This window comes from Abramis brama (assembly GCF_963993115.1).
Source record: "Abramis brama genome assembly, chromosome: 23".
NCBI classification, from domain to species: Eukaryota; Metazoa; Chordata; class Actinopteri; order Cypriniformes; family Leuciscidae; genus Abramis; species Abramis brama.
This window is the reverse complement of record NC_139985.1, coordinates 18,458,199-18,470,533: the sequence shown is the minus strand read 5'-3', so window position 1 is coordinate 18,470,533 and position 12,335 is coordinate 18,458,199. Positions and strand designations below refer to the sequence as shown.

Below are 12,335 nucleotides of genomic sequence, written 5' to 3'. Positions count from 1 at the left end.
TACAAAACACTGACAGTGGGGATTTTGACTGGGGTTGTTTTTTGAGCAGCTGCGGACAAATTCTTTCGACACACACACACACACACAATATTACATAACACTCTGAGCTTATGTTTTAAAAAGATAATTTAACATATAAATAACAATTTTTAAATAGCCCACTTAAAGTGTTTATTACAAATAAATTACTAAATGCTAAAAAATAATACATTTTAATGAACAAACATATGCGTTGCATTTACAATTCTGTGAAAACAGCACCCCCACACTGCATGAAAAGAGGTGTATCCAGACCAGTATACTCCTGTATACACTGCTGAAATTCGGAAGAATCCAGGAGTATACTGGCCGGATAGCTCAAATTCCATGGGTCTGTATCAAGCGTGCCGCACAAGCCCTGAAAAGTGAAGCCAAAACGTCTCGATCGCCCCCCGGTGACTGGTCCTAGTATAGGTCATAAGCCCCGCCTCCCCGTGTTATTCAACGGGACGTGAGACCAACTAAACAATTAAATTACACTTCAAATATCTTTTTTCCAAAGGTGGTTTCTTTAATTTGCTGTCATTTTTATCACGCTGATGTAAGTTCAAGTGTCTGTTTCAAAAATAAGTTGGTTTTTAGTTAGTTACGTGATGCGGTGGTGTAACGTCATGATTGACAGCTGTGATTGACAGGTTCTCGAGCGAAGTAGTCACTGAAGCACCAACGGACATTTTTTTCGGGATCTTCGGAGGACTGAGGAGATTGTATTTACTTTATTTTAACAAGCCTCTTGTCGTACTGCAATCAATTTTTAAAAAAGTGTGCAGAATCCACTCTCCCTGAGTGCGTTCTGCGAGAGTGAGGGCGGAGCGTTGATTTCGCGGCTTTACTTCCTGCTCACTACTGCGCATGTCTGGTCCCGAGATCGCTACTGCGCAGACTCAAGAACCAATATGTCAGCGCCATTTCGGGACTCTGGCGGCTTCAGTTCTCATCAATGGAAGAGAGCGAAGGGGCGTCGTCCATCTTTTTTTACAGTCTATGGTCTGTATATATCCGTATGCATCCGAAATGATACCAAATCGGATGTATGTTGTGGACGTATACTTCCGTGCTACAGCCATTTGTTGCCATGGCAAGTAATCCCATCAAAGGTTTTTTCAAGAGAACATTTTCACACCTTTGTGCACCTTTTGGCCTTCCCCCCTTCCTCCCATTACCCAGACCACTATTGGAGGACAGGACACATTGAAAACCCAGGAAAGTGATTTGATTGGTTACTTTTAGAACATAGCCCACCCTAGGCCTTATCGCACAGTGATTTGATTGGTTGTAGGCCAGCTATGCAGATTTTGCTCAGTATACACTAATCCCCCCTTCCCCCAATTTTAATACATTCAAATCTAATTTTAAAAACACACACAAAGATCAATGAGAAAGTCTGACATTTCTAAACAAAAAAAACAGTTGATCTGTAGTTTATTTTCATAAGTGAATTAAGTACAGAAAATTATCAACAATTTAGGAATACAAAATCATTCTAAAAGTTATTACAAAAGATTTATTGCAAATTGACACCAAGGTTTATGCACAAAAACAAATTTAGAATTGTGACGAGCCACACCAGGCCGTAACTTCTCAGAAGTGATTGAACAAGTGGTGCAGTCTTTCTCCAAACCATCTGAGGACAAACTTCCCTACTGGGTGTGGGCTGAACCTTTTAGTCTACAGAAGGACCCTGTGATGATAAAGTATCTGCTATGTATGGAGTAGAAAGTAAGAGGATGGATTTTACTGAATAATGCTGAAAAGCAAACGCTGGAGTAAGAAGCCATGAAAGGGTTGTAGATTTTTAATGAGATCAGTTATGACGCCTGTCCCTCCAGCTCTGACGCGGGGGTGTCTGGCTCTTCATCATTGTAGATGTTCTCAGCCTAAACGAGAGAAGTTTATGATATCAGTGCAAAGTCCTAATATCAAATACATAAATAAATGGAAATCTTAAGAATGTACAGTTTTGCTGTACTTACCATCTGCCATACTTGCATAATGTTGTCCTCTGACACAGAACAGATTACCCAGGGTTCATTTGGGTTCCAGGAGAAATCTGAGATCTTAGCTGTGTGCCCACCATGAATGAACTGCCAAAACAAACAAAAGTGGATTATTAGACTGTCAAAACTGGCATGCAAAATTGTACATGCATTGAAATTCTATCAATATTTTCAAGCTTCAATAACGATACACATCATAACAGTAATCCACATGAATCAAGCGGTTTAATCCAAGGCTTCTAAAGAGACAAGATTTTGAATCTAATTTTGATTCTATATTTTATACTTAATCCATTACCATTACAATTATCTCACTTAAATGCTTGCTCACTCAATGTATTTGTGTTTTTACAATGGGGTAATGTTGTTGCGCAATAGCTTACACAGCGCACAAGGAAGCTTGGTTTCAAACTTTAAATTTCATTTACATAAAAATACAAACAGTCAATAATAAAATAAGAAAAAAAGAAACAAAATCACAAACAATAGCACAAATAAATACAATAGAATAAATATACAAATGGAAGAAATAGTGCTTTATGTTTTTCAGGTACTGTAAGTCTAATAGTAGTATTCAGGTAAGAAATACTACAGAAATTGAAGTAATCAAATGTAAAATAACACTGGATTTTCTTCATTGTAAAAAATAAATACAGATTAATCCTTACAATTAAAGTTAAAAGTTATTCAGCGAGTGATTTTCTCTTTTCTTTTGTTCATTGATTAACAGGAATATTAGGCTGCTGTCACATTAAGACTGAATGCATGGATCCAATACACCGATACACATCCATTTTCTTCGGTTTACCTTCAATCAAGACACAGCCGACTGCGTTTATGTAAATACTTGCCAAGATGAGCATTTTGACAATTTTCTCAAGCTGTTTAAGAGGCAGCTTTATGTGTGTGCGCTTTGACTGTGAAATCTGTGAGTAGTAGTAAAATGATGCGCTATACCCACAATCCCACATTGAAATTCATGCGCTATAACACCAACACTATCAGAGTGCATTGAGACGAGTGAGTAAGAGGAGGCGTGCGTGTGTGTGTGTGTGTGTGTGTCAACTCGCTGTCGGAGAGAACAGAGAGCAATAAAGCGCAGATGGTATCGATGTGTTGATACGGCAGAAATTTAATATTGGACCCTATTTAACTTGAGTTAAATTTACCATTTCTGACAACACTACTCAAGATAATAATACTTTTATTCAGAAAGGATGTATTAAATTGATCAAAATTGACAGTAAATACATTTCTTACAAAGATTTCTATTTTAAATAAATGCTTTCTTTTGAACTTTCTATTCATCAGAATGATTCTCTTCATTTAGAATTTCTATTCAGTCAGAATCCTGAAAAAAATGCATCAAGTAACACAACTTTTTTTCAATATTGATAAAAATGTATCTTGACCATCAAATCAGCATATTAGAATGATTTTTGAAGGATCATGTAACTCTGCAGACCGGAGTAATGATGATAATTTCAGCTTGGCTATTCAGGAATGAATTGCAGCATTTTATATTAAATAGAAATCTGTTATTTTAAATTGTAATATTCCACAGTATTACTGTCAAAAACTGTATTTTTGATCAAATAAATGCAGCTTTGATGAGCATAAGAGACATTTAAACCCCCAAAAATTTTAAAATATATATTAATTAAATATGTTATTTACACTTGTATTCAACTTTATACTAAAATAGAGTGTGATCAATAGTGTGTGTTTTTTGCTGTGGTATTGAAATAGTTACCAATAATCATATCATTATAGCTCCATCTGTCACAATAAATATTTTCAGCAAATCTATCTCGACTCACCAGCAGCTCAGGTGGCCCGTCCTCGGCGTCCTCCGCAGACTGCTCTTCTCCAATTTTACTAGAGGACATAAATGTAACAAAGCAATCAATATAAGATAAAAGCATTTGTGGATCCAAATACAGTTAGCACAAATGAACGGTTCAAATTAAACCAGGAATGAGCATCAAGAAAGAAAAAAAGTATATTTTCAGGATCAATTATAAAAGAGTAGTAATGCCATACCTCAGGTCCCAAACATTGAGGCGTCTGTCTGTGCCACTGGAGGCCAGGATGGTCTCGTTATGAGGAGACCACTGGACCTGTCAAGAGAATCAGCATTATTATTATCATTATCATCATCACTACACTATTGCTAACGGATTGCATGTTGTTATATTGTAACAGAATCTTGAGTTACCTGGAAGATTTCATCCTTATGTGACTCAAAAGAGTGAAGCTTCAACTTCAGGTTGCGCAGATCCCACAATGCAACAGTCTACAGCCATAAACAAACAGTGAGCATGTCATTTTTTTTCTAAATCATGCACAATATTAAATAGACTATACTTTAAAAGCTTATGCATTAGGCTGTATGCATACATCAAAACTGATGTGTACTTTGGGCTTAAACAGATAGTTCACACAAAAATGATAATTCTGTTATTAATTACTCACCCTCATGTTGTTCCAAACCCGTAAGGCTTCCGTTCATCTTCAAAGCACAAAATATATTTTTGATAAAATCTGAAAGATTTGTCTGCACAACTACCACTTTGATGTTTCAAAAAGTTTATAAAAAAGATTGTAAACCAATCCATATGAATCGAGCGGTTTAGTCCAATTTTTTTTAAGAGACTCGATCGCTTTATATGATAAACAGATTTAATTTAGGCTTTAATTCATATATAAACATTGATCAGCAAACACAAACAGAAGCTCAACCGAACTTGACATGCGAGAATGAACCTCATTGTTTCTCGCATGTCAAACGAACATGCTTGAGCTTCCGTTTACCACAACTGATGTGTGAGTTGATGAATGTTAATATGTGAATAAAAGCCTAAATTCAATCAGTTTATCATATAAAGCGATCAAATCTCTTCAGAACATTTGGACTAAACCATTCAATTCATCTGGATTCGTTTTACGATCTCTTTATTAACTTTTTGTCAAAGTGGTAGTTCTGTAGACTGTCAATAGAGGGACAGAAATGTCTAAGATTTCATTAAAAATATCTTAATTTGTGCTTTGAAGATGAACGAAAGTCTTATGGGTTTGGAACGACATGAGGGCGAAAAATTAATGACAGAATTTCTATTTTTGGGTGAACTAACTCTTTAAGGGGATTGTGTCCCCTCCGCATGAGGACGGATCTCTAAAGCAAATTCTTCCTACAGATGAGTGTGCATGTGTGATTATGTAGATCGCAACATGTACAGACCTTGTCTGCTGAGCCACTGGCCAGAATAAACTCGCTGTATGGGTTGAAGGACAGGCAGTTGACTTCGGCCGTGTGGGCGTCCACAGAGTGACTGGGCTTTGATGTGTTATTGGATCGTGTGTCCCAGCTGTAGAAGACAGACATTTCATAGTGTAATACAACTTAAAGGGTTAGTTCACCCCAAAAATAAAAATTCTGTCAGTAATTACTCACCCTCATGTTGTTCCAACCCCGTAAGGCTTTCGTTCATCTTCGGAACACAAATTCAGATATTTTTGATTAAATCTAAAAGAGCTGTCTCACTACTCCATTGGCTTCTATGTTATTGAAACTTGCCAGCCCAGAAAGTTAGTAAAGACAATGTAACAGCACAGCGCAAGGTCAGAACGTAGGCTCACTATTGGCTGAAGCTGGTCATGTGTGTGATGCTGGCCAATAGTGAGCCTACATTCTGACGTTGCGCTGTGCTGTTACACTACATGAACTCACGTCAGACGCCCACACAGAAGAAAATGAATAGTTGAATAAAGTCGGTATTTTGGGGGGTTTTTTGCACACAAAAAGTCCAAATAAATGTGAGCACTGTGCATTTGTACTAGAAGATATGCATTCATTTTGCGTTCATTTGTAAAGGACAAACAAAAATGGATCATTTTTAAATCCATAAAATAACTAATTTTACATTCTGTTTACATTACATTATGAAAAACATAACATTTTAAATGATGTGCTGTTGACTTCTGCCTTGTTCACATTCTTGCACATGAGGATTCAAAAGAGAACTTTTGTTTTCCTTTTTAATTTCGGTATGATAGAACTGTTGCAATTATTTATTTTGACAACTAATATAGAAAGTTCAACTTTTTGACAAACTCAGAATTGGTTGAATAGTTCATTGATTATGGACTTCCGGCTGACATGTGCGGGGAGTAGCAGCATTTCGCCCGTGCTCCCACAGTTTTCAATTTAAAGTTTTTTTTTTTGGCCCAACAACGACTTGATTATCCAGTTAATCAGTCAGCTTACTACTTTGAAACTTTCTGGGCGAAAATGGCTTCGAAATCTAGACAAAACACCAAGAAAGACGAAGTTAAGAAAGACGAAACACAGACTAGCGGGAATTTAGCAGATATTGCTACCCTGACGACGCTGCTGGAAGAACACAGGGCGGCATTGTCTTCGGAATTTAAATCAGCATTCTCCACCTTGGAATCGAGACTGGACATTTTACATACAACGGTAAACGACCACGAGCAGAGACTTTGCTCACTTGAAGCAAATGCGGACACTAGCGGCCTGAGCGTCGGAGCCCTAGAGTCGAAGTTTGCGGCTTTAACTGACGAACACGCTAAACTCAAAGCCAAGGTTATGGATCTAGAAGGGAGGAGCCGCAGAAATAACATACGAATCTTTGGCTTACCTGAGACGATTGAGGGCCCTCGTCCGACTACTTTTTTTTCGGAGCTCTTAGTGGAAATTTTTGGTGCAAGCCTATTTACCTCTCCTCCTGATTTGGATCGTGCCCATCGCGCCCTCACAGCGAAACCAAAGTCGGGGGAGAGACCTAGGTCTGTGATAATTCGTTTTCACAAGTTCCAGACCAAGGATTTGGTGATTCGCGAAGCCCGCAAGCTAAGAGGAAAGCTTCAATATCGCGGTAATCCGGTCTTCATCAATGAGGACTACAGTCCCGAAGTTTTGGAGATGCGTGCCGAATATCGAGCGGTGATGAAGGAGCTGTACCAGCTTGGTCTGAGACCATCTCTTCATTTCCCATCTAAACTTTTCATCACGACGTCGGATGGTAAGAAGAGGCGGTTGTCGTCAGTTCATGAGGCTGGTGAGTTTATTAAAACCCACCGGCGTGAGTCGACAGAAGCTACATGAGCAGTTGACTTTTCTGACTAACGCTACTCGCGTCTACTCGTCTCACACGATGCTGGGTTCCGGATTTAATTTTTATTTTTTCATTTATATTATCATCTAGTATACAATATCTGGACACCGAAGTTCGTAGCTATTTTTTATGATATACAAGATGCGTAGTTTTCACTCTTTTCGCTCATCTTGCTCCTGGATGATCATAAGACTGACAAGACCGTAATTTTTGTACATCTGCTGCCCAGGAGAACTTTTATGCAGACTGTTAAGGGTCATACAACGTTGTTTTGTGTTACTGGTAGTTTGATTTTGATCAGTTTTTGTTTTTCATTCATGGGCTAAAATACATATTTTTGTGGAGCCGGGGTCCTTTGTGCAATTTGATAGTAAATTTTGTAATTTTGAGAAATTGCATTGAGATGCTGATGTTTAGCAGGTTCTCTGCGTGGTTCTGGGTTGATATGTTAAGAATGGGATTTAGGATTTTGAAATGGGTTTTTGTTTCTCTTTCTTTTTTGAATGCTATGGCTTTCCAAATTGCTTTATTGTGTTTTATTTTATTTTCCTTGAAGTGTTTCTTTTCTCCTTTATTTTTTTGCGTTTGGCTCAGATTTGAAACTGTCGTGTGGCCGATTGATAATGGCTAAGATTAAAGAGAGTTCCAGTATTCGTTTCTTATCATGGAATGTTAAAGGGGTGAACAATAATATTAAAATTAACCGCATTATGTCTCATCTCCAACATCTTCGGGGGGATGTGTTCTTTCTTCAAGAAACCCATCTTAAGACAAGTGATATTCAGCGGCTTAAAAGAGCATGGGTGGGCCATTTATATCATTCAAATTTTAGTGCTCGAGCAAGAGGTGCTGCTATTCTTATTCACAGAAGTATCCCTTTCGAGTTGGCTAGTGTTTTGTCCGATCCTAATGGACGTTATGTCCTAATTACTGGCAAACTCAGAGATGTGCCTATCGTTATGGCAAGTATTTATGCCCCTAACTGGGATGATGACAAGTTTATATCCAATTTCTTTTCATCCATTTCTGATATTGACAGAAGACATGTTATAATAGGGGGTGATTTTAACTTTGTTCAAGACACTGTTTTAGATCGATCCTCGAGCAGACCTTGTGTATCAACTAACTCGGCCAAAACTTTGAATACCTTTGCTGGGCGATTGGGCCTGTCCGATCCCTGGAGATCAAAATTTCCCACGAATAGGGCCTACTCATTTTTCTCCCACGTTCATCAGTCATATTCACGAATAGATTTTTTCCTATTAGACAATAGACTACTTTCAAACCTATCGAGCTGTGAGTATCACAGCATTGTCATTTCAGATCATGCACCCACTTCTGTTGACGTTAATATTTCCCAGTTTACACATTCTCCCAAACAGTGGCGCTTCCCCTCTCTCTTTCTGGCTAGTGATGATTTCAAGAAATTTTTGGCTGAGCAAATAGCCCTATTTTTTGAGGTCAACGATATGCCAATTATTAATAGAGGGACTCTCTGGGAAACATCTAAGGCATATTTGAGAGGTATGATAATTTCTTATTCTTCTGGTAATAACAAGGCTGACAAGCTTAAATTAGATACAATCCTTAAGGACCTACAAAGTTTAGATCATCAGTATGCTGTTGATCCAAATAAAGATCTGTATAAAGAACGCCTTCGTTTACAAACGGAATTTGATCTTTTGACCACGAATAAGGCTGAAGTGCAGTTGCTTAAATCTAAGCAATGTTTTTTTGAACTAGGTGATAAGGCAGGTAAATTATTAGCTCATCAAGCCAGAGCATCAGCAGCATCAAGGCTGATTAATGGAATAAGGTCGCCACAAGGAGACGCGTTTCATGATCCACATAAAATTAATAACATTTTCCTAGAGTTTTACTCAGGCCTTTATACTTCTGAGCTTTCCTTATGTTCTGATTGTGGGGAATGGCCCTTGGATAAGATCACTTTTCCCAACATTGATAGTAACATGGCTAAGACCCTTGGTGACCCAATATCAGTTTCTGAGGTGGTGGAAGCTATCAAACTTTTACAGAACGGCAAGTCACCAGGCCCTGACGGGTTAACTACGGAGTTTTATAAAGCATTTTCTACATCCCTCGCACCTGCATTACAGAATATGTTTAACGAGTCTTTTTCTAAAGGCTGCCTGCCTCCCACCCTGTCGTTAGCGTCAATCACTTTGATTGCTAAAAAAGACAAAGACCCTTTACTGTGTAACAGCTATAGACCCATTTCACTTTTGAATGTGGACTATAAAATTTTAACTAAGATTTTAGCGTTGCGTTTACAACAAGTCTTGCCCCAAATAATTTCGGATGACCAAACAGGTTTTATGATTGGAAGACATTCTTTCTTTAATACAAGGAAACTTTTCAATATCCTCAATATGCCTAGTTCAGATGTGCCAGAAGTGGTTCTGGCACTAGACGCGGAAAAGGCGTTTGATAGAGTCGAGTGGGGATATCTATTTCGTATAATGGAAAGCTTTGGTTTTGATGATCGTTTTATTTCCTGGATCAAACTATTGTATGTCTCCCCACAGGCATCTATTTTAACTAATGGTGTGGTTTCACCACCTTTTTTGCTTCAGAGGGGCACTAGGCAGGGCTGCCCTTTGTCGCCTTTGCTTTTTGCCATTGCCATTGAGCCCTTAGCTATCTGGCTTCGTGAAGATGTAAATTTTAAAGGTATAAATCGGCTAGGTAGAGAGTATAAATTATCCCTATATGCAGACGATCTTCTACTCTTTATTTCTGATCCAGAGACTTCTGTTCCCGTTATTCTGAACATTTTAAACCATATCGGTAAAATTTCAGGGTATAAGATTAATTTTCATAAGAGTGAGTTGTTCCCTGTAAATTCTTTGGCGAATAACCTTGCACACTCACTTCTACCATTTAAATGGGCGGCTGATGAATTTAAGTATCTGGGTATTACTGTGACCAAATCTTTAACTGGAATGTATGTTTCTAATTTTGTCCCCTTACTTAAAAAGGTTGAGTCTGACATGGAACGTTGGGCTAACCTCCCTCTTTCTCTTGCTGGGCGTATAAGCCTAATCAAGATGACTGTTCTTCCCAAGTTTTTGTATTTATTTCAGCATATTCCAATTTTTCTTAAGAAAAAGTTTTTTATGGATTTGGACAAACGAATAATTTCCTTTTTATGGGGAAATAGACCAGCTCGAATTAAGAAATCAGTTTTAGAGCTCCCTAAAAACAAGGGAGGTCTTGCACTCCCAAACTTTTTGCACTATTATTGGGCCTGCAATATCCAGAAAATTGTATACTGGAGGAACAATCTGAATTCTGAACCCCCTTGCTGGGCCTACCTGGAACAATCCTCAGCGCGCCTCTCTCTGCACTCAGTTATATGCTCTCAACTACCATTGCCTACCAACATTAGTTCAAATTTAGTAGTATCTCACTCAGTTAAGATATGGACTCAATTTAGAAAACAGACTGGGTTGCATAGGTCTTCTACACTCTCTCCGATAATTAAAAACCACAGTTTTGCACCCTCTAATATGGATGAGGCGTTTCGAATATGGTTTGATAAAGGCATAAGGACCATTGATGATCTCTATGAGTGTGGAGTTTTCTCGTCCTTTAATAACCTTTCCAAAAGATTTGACTTACCTAATTCCCACTTATTTCGTTTCTTTCAAGTCAGGCATTTTGTGCAAAAACTATTCCCTCACTTTCCGAATCGCCCCCCTGAATCGCCATTGGATGACTTCTTAAAGCTTGAACCACATTCAAAACACTGTATTTCTGTAATTTATAATTTGATTCACAATAATAATCCAGCCTCTACAAGTAGGGCCAGAGCGGCATGGGAGGGAGACTTGGGATTTGAAATCTCTGATGAACATTGGGAGCGCATTCTTGCTCTCATACACACATCATCTATAAGTGCAAGACATGGCCTGATACAGTGTAAGATTCTACATAGGGTTTACTATACAAATGCTAAACTTGCTAAAATATACCCATCTGTCAGCGATGCATGTAATAGGTGCAAGCAATCACCAGCAGATCTCATTCATATGTTATGGGGATGCCCTAAATTATATGACTATTGGACTAAAATATTCAAAATTCTGAGAGAAGCCTTCGCCATAGATCTTAACATAAATCCTCTTCTGGCCATCTTTGGGATGACCGTTGAAGTTAACCTTTCTGTAACGGTTCAAAAGGCTCTAGCCTTTACTACTCTGCTAGCAAGACGTCTCATACTTCTGAAGTGGAAACATGCCTCACCCCCTTCTTTTGATTCATGGCTGAAAGAAGTGTTCACTTGCATTAAATTGGAAAAAATCAGACTGTCACAGACGGGATCTTTAAGGACCTTTGATAAACTGTGGCGCCCCTTTTTAGACTATTTACTAGCTAATTCTCAAGACACTTAAGCTGAGCATCCTCTGATGATTTATTTATTTTATTTTGAAAATGCTTTAAGATATCAATATTGTATTTTTATTTATTTATTTATTTTTTTTTATTTTTATTTATTATTATTATTATTATTATATATGTATATGTTTTATTTTATTTATTTATTTATTTTTTTTTATTGGAGGCTGTAGGTTGTTTACTTGAGGGAGGGTTTTAATGGGGTATTAACAGGGAGGGTTTTAATGGGGTATTAACAGTGTGGAACGATTACTTTATAAAATCATTGTTATTATACGTTGACTTGATGTTCCCAGCAGAAAAACCAATAAAGAAATTTAAATTAATAGTTCATTGATTATAAAAAAACGCATTGAAGGTTGAATAATCTTTGGACTACAGTATTTATCTGCATGTTATCTCATCCATGAAGATGCAACAATGTAGAACAAGCTATTGGAGATTTTGAGAACCAGAACCAAGCTAACTGAGCAAGTTGAACTTTAGCTATAGTGTGTGCCCTTTTATTACTATTTAATTCATTTTAATATGAGGTGGTGGGTAATAAAAAATAAATAAATAAATAAATTCACTCAGTATGCTGTCGGACCGGGACAAACCTCACCTTCTGCCACTGTCCTGTTTGCTTCGGCTCTCCGAAACATCACCACTCCACCTCCATTCAGCACTGTACGAGCCGCTGCTGCTCAGCCTAGACGACTCTCTGCATAACCGCCTCTCCACATTGTCCTCAGAGATGGAC

At 37.9% G+C, this 12,335-nt stretch overlaps 1 long non-coding RNA gene across 2 annotated transcripts; it reads right to left on the bottom strand.

The window, feature by feature from the left end:
- Positions 1–1,444: 1,444 nt before the first annotated feature.
- On the bottom strand, positions 1,445–12,233 carry LOC311073967. Of its 2 annotated transcripts, XR_014604234.1 has the most exons (8): positions 12,198–12,233; positions 5,491–5,527; positions 5,278–5,404; positions 4,255–4,332; positions 4,080–4,156; positions 3,857–3,914; positions 2,013–2,123; positions 1,445–1,916 (listed from the first exon to the last, which is right to left on the bottom strand). It is a non-coding gene; the product is annotated as an uncharacterized lncRNA (long non-coding RNA). The 2 variants fall into 2 exon arrangements; XR_014604235.1 differs by lacking the exon at positions 12,198–12,233 and having other exon boundaries at positions 5,491–5,642.
- Between the last annotated feature and the right edge of the window lie 102 nt (positions 12,234–12,335).